We start from the raw sequence: 5,012 nt of genomic DNA, 5'->3' as shown, positions 1-5,012 counted from the left end.
CTAAAAGTAGGTATCAGTATAAAGAGCTGTATTAGACGTATTGATTTTACAAAACTTACCAGCTCTATAATTCGAATTAACATAAATTCTAGCGTTACATTGATTACTGTATTCGGGTCGAGTACGGGTCGACTTGTTGACAGTCCAAGGTTTTGTATAATGGCTTCTGCTATGATACTTTCATTGTTTTTTATAACGGTAACACTGTCTACTATGAAAGAAACAATACATGTCAAAGTCACGCTAGTTTTGCCAGCTATAATTTTGTTACACATAATAGGTCTACCAGTATTTTTCGGTGATAGGACGAGGCGTCTCTAGTACGAGGCGAAGGTAAGGTTGGGGAGCTCGATGATTGAGTGAGGGGGAGCTTGCCTGCAAAAAAAATGTAATATGAAGGGATTTTTTTATCTACCTGAGCATTATGTGTTTTTGTTTCGAATATTTTTGATGGGAGGGGAGGAGACTTGAGGGCGCAAAACTTATCTGAGTGTATTTTCAGGAGCGCCAGAAATGTAGTACCAACCCAGCAGTGTCGCTTCTGCTGTGCTCTAGTTTTCTGCATTTAAAATCATATAGGCTGCAACTAAAATAATTAATAATACTAAGTACAAATTCAAATTCATATACTGATTGGATGAAACAATTTACAGTACAAGAAAAAAAACTTTCAAAATACAGGACATATAAAAGAAGAAAAAAAAACAAAAACAAAAACAAGACAAACAACAACATTTAGGGGAAAAAACATTAAAAATTTACATTACGAAATCTCATTAACATGATTTAAATAGGAATAAAATAAGGTGAATATTCAACATCAAATAATATAAAATCTAAATTGCACTTACAATTACTAATTTAAAATGAAAATCAATAAGGGGTCAATAAGAGAACATCAAAAATGTACATCAAGAGAAAAAAAAATCATAGAACAACCAAAATTATTGCAAAATGCCATTTATAAAAACTTACATCAAAATTATTTAATAATTATAATCTCAACAAAGCATCAATTAATAAAATAAAATAATCGTATTATAATTAGCCATAAACACCAAAAGTTTTGCAAAAAGCCCATTTATTAAAAAAATTACATCAAAAAACTGATATACCGGTAAATAAATATAATATAATATATAAATAAATGAAATAAATAAAAAAAATTTAAAAAAAATGAAACATAAATATAATAAATATAATAATATAAATATAATATATAATATAAATAAATATAATATATTACCTGTTACCAGGGGCACTGTTAGCAGTAAAAACGTCCAGTACAGATTATGCATGGCGGATACATGTAGTGTTAACAAGGCAAAGTGTGCTTCAGTTCATTTGTAGATCGAAAAAACATCTACAGTAGAATGGCGTTTCACTTTGTTTATGCTTTCGGTGAGTCTGTTAATTTTTGATTTGCAATAAAAGCTCCAGAGGAAACCCGGTGTTAGGTAGGAAACTAACATAGCGAAGTAAAATTGAATAATAATAATAATAATAATAATAATAATAATAATAATAATAATAATAATTATAACAATAATAGTAATAATTAATAATACCATATGATAATAATTACTGTATGATATATGGAGGATATATTGACTCAAATAAATCTTATAAAAAAGTGGATATCAGTGTGATCGAAATGACCAGAATGTAACAATTATCAAATCTGTATAATTATATATACAAAATGTAGCATGTGAAGAGATAACCTCTGAATAGTTTTGCGGTAATGCCTTATATACAGTAGTACTTCTGCTTAGGGGCATCCCTATTAGGGGGAGACCTCTATTAAGGAGGCAATTTTTCGTGAAACGAAGGGAAATACCGTACATCATGTTGCACTACAGCCAAACCATTTTAAAGAGACACCCATTATTAAAGGGACGGGGACACTTTCTAAATTGAATCTTGTCAGTTTTGACCATTAACAATATTTCTTGTTTAGTGTCTTTTCATATTGGAATCTAGGATTCTAATCTATACCGTACATCCTGGCCCCTGATTTCTAAGCAGTTACTATACATGCTATTCTATTTTGTGTAGGCCTATACAATAGAAAGCTCAATATTAAAAAAAATAAATAAAACAGAATAATTATTTGATCATTAACATCGCACTTGAAATATGAAACAACATAGGGAAGATATGCAATATTTGTTGTTTTAAATACATTTCTGTTGATTACATGTCCTAAATGAATTGTTTTTGCAATGCTAATTATTTTTATTCAATTGTAACTCATTCTTAGGCTAATTAAAATGAAATTAAAAATGATATAGGGCCAATGTCATCATTGTACGACGACATGCTAAAAGCCCCTAAATAGGGACAATTTCACGTTGTTGGTTAGTGTCCCATGAATTCAGGGAACACCCCTCCCCCATAATTAAGGAGACTTTATTTTGGTCTCGAGGGTGTCCCAATAACGGAAAATATTATGCTTAAATATATGTGAAAAATTGCACATTATTTAAGCATTCAAATAATTCACCTAAATTTAAAGATGCTTGTAACGAGGGTTGTCTCAAAATAATATGTTCTGCTAATATTGTTTATCAACGAACAATCAAAGAACCATTGCATATACGATGGGAGCAGCCGCCCCTTAACAGACAATTGCAACATGTAAATTTGACTCTTTAAATCTGCATCATCTTTATTCATACATTTCGTCTCCGGTATGGTTTAATTCCTCCAACTTGAATGCTCCGCCCCAATTGTTCTTATGTATTTCTTCATCTATATTCATGTCTTTTTCATACGCTTCAGTTCACTTATTTATCATGAAATTTTAACGGATTTGTTAACTGATTTATCTACTGGAATATGCGTGAAAGCATATTACTATTACACAAAAATGGCAGTTGCACTGCTGAAACATGTTTGGTTTCGAGATATTTTATAATAAAACTGTTAGGCATAGCCTAAATGGTATTGAAATCTGAGGTGATTTTATTCAGATTTATAGCATGTCTGCTGCTACATCGTTCATTTGTATATATATATATATATATATATATATATATATATATATATACAAATATATAATAATAATATTGCATAATAAACATGCAGAAATGGGAAGAGCAAAATATAACAGCAAACTACATTAAAATATTTGAAGTAATTATTCATTAATAAAGTTACTATAAAAGTATAATGGCATTTGTTTTTAACAAAAAATATATCCATATAAGAATTACGCAAAAACAATAATACCTCATTATACAAAATTGCTAAATCTACATGTTATTATTTAGATATTCCTGTATACGAATTTTACTACTTGATCTACGATTTTAATTAACATGTTTCATAAGGTTCCCTGAGTTAAAAAAGCTAAATATTACGAGAAATTACGAACCGCTTTTACAAACGGCGCTTTTCCTACATCTTTCTACTTTATGCAGCTTGCATTATATATATATATATATAATGTAATAGTCCGTTTGAAGCGACTCTAGTTTGAGTGCGATACTAGTTCAGTTCAAACGCACATGCCATGTACGCATACCCTTACATGTATTATATTATAAACTATGATTTCCACGAACACCGATAATATGGTGCCTATCACTGATGTAAAATACTTTCCTGTAAACACAAAGTAATCAAACATTTGAATGCTGGATAATATTAATCGGCATAGTGTAATCCTCTACAAATGATATTTGGATATGTTAATTTTTTTTCGGACCACCGTAACTCACAGTACACCACTCTAAATGAGTGGTGAAAGAGGCTGGTAGGCCTGATATGGCCTTCTATTAGCCCCTATTGACTTCTTAAACTTCGACTTAAAATGGTTTATAGAGTCAACTTCAACTGTACTGGCGGGGAGAGCGTTCCAAGTATTAATAACCCTATGAGTAAAAAAGTGCTTACGGCAATTTAGACGAGCATATTTCTTATTCAATTTATACCTATGGCCCCTAGTAACTGAAGCAATATAATACGAGATAATACGAGTTAACATAAATTCTAGCGTTACATTGGTTACTGTATTCGGGTCGAGTACGGGTCGACTTGTTGACAGTCCAAGGTTTTGTATAATGGCTTCAGCTATGATACTTTCATTGTTTTTTATAACGGTAATACTGTCTACTATGAAAGAAACAATATATGTCAGAGTCACGCCAGTTTTGCCATCCATAATTTTGTTACACATAATAGGTCTACCAGTATTTTTCGGTGATAGCGTGGCGTCTCTAGAACTAAGCGAAGGTAAGGTTGGGGAGCTCGATGATTGAGTGAGGGGGAGCTAGCCTGCAAAATAATGTAATATGAGGGCATTTTTTTTATCTACCTGAGCATTATGTGTTTTTGTTTCGAATATTTTTGATTGGAGGGGAGGAGACTCGAGGGCGAAAAACTCATCTGAGTGTATTTTCAGGAGCGCCAAAATTGTACTACCAACCCAGCAGTGTCGCTTCTTCTGTTGTATCTATAATTGTGCTCTAGTTTTCTGCATTCAAAATCATATACTACTAAAATAATTAATAATACTAAGGATTTTAATTAACATGTTTCATAAGGTTCCCTGAGTTAAAAAAGCTAAATATTACGAGGTATTACGAACTGCTTTTACAAATCGTTTTTAAAAACGCTTTTCCTACATGATTCTACTTTATGCAGCTTGTCAGTGACATCGATATAACCCCCTGTTCGTATAAAAAAAAAATCCCTTGACTCATTTAGACCACGTGATTTAATGTGTGCAGACTGGGTCTATGAAGTACAGTTCTTATCCAACTAGACATTATTCTACGACCAATTATTGATTACTGAAAGTAATATTAATAAGAGTTAACTTGAGGGCGTTATAGGTATTTCCAGTATATGTGGGAACGTCCAAAATACGTCAACTTGAGGACGCTAAGCCTTTTCAATATAAGATCCAAAATACGTCAACTTGAGAGCTCTATGGCATTCGAATGTAGGCGAGTATCAAAAATAAGTCAACTTCGGGGTGCAATTTAATTCTTTCCAATTTAGGT

General features: G+C 31.6%; 1 long non-coding RNA gene across 1 annotated transcript in view; it reads right to left on the bottom strand.

Annotated features, from left to right (window-relative positions):
* Positions 1-65: 65 nt before the first annotated feature.
* The window catches only part of LOC117103813, a 5,834-nt gene continuing 887 nt past the window's right edge, over positions 66-5,012 (bottom strand). Inside the window, exons 2-3 of the long non-coding RNA XR_004444662.1 lie at positions 1,247-1,465; positions 66-211 (exon numbers count right to left, since the gene is read on the bottom strand). This is a non-coding gene — a long non-coding RNA (uncharacterized LOC117103813). The remainder of the gene's footprint in view (positions 212-1,246; positions 1,466-5,012) is intronic.

The sequence above is a fragment of the Anneissia japonica genome, unplaced genomic scaffold, assembly GCF_011630105.1.
Source record: "Anneissia japonica isolate Jap-2015-1 unplaced genomic scaffold, ASM1163010v1 scaffold33917_len9052_cov99, whole genome shotgun sequence".
Lineage (NCBI taxonomy): Eukaryota > Metazoa > Echinodermata > Crinoidea > Comatulida > Comatulidae > Anneissia > Anneissia japonica.
This window is presented reverse-complemented; position numbering and strand designations above follow the sequence as displayed.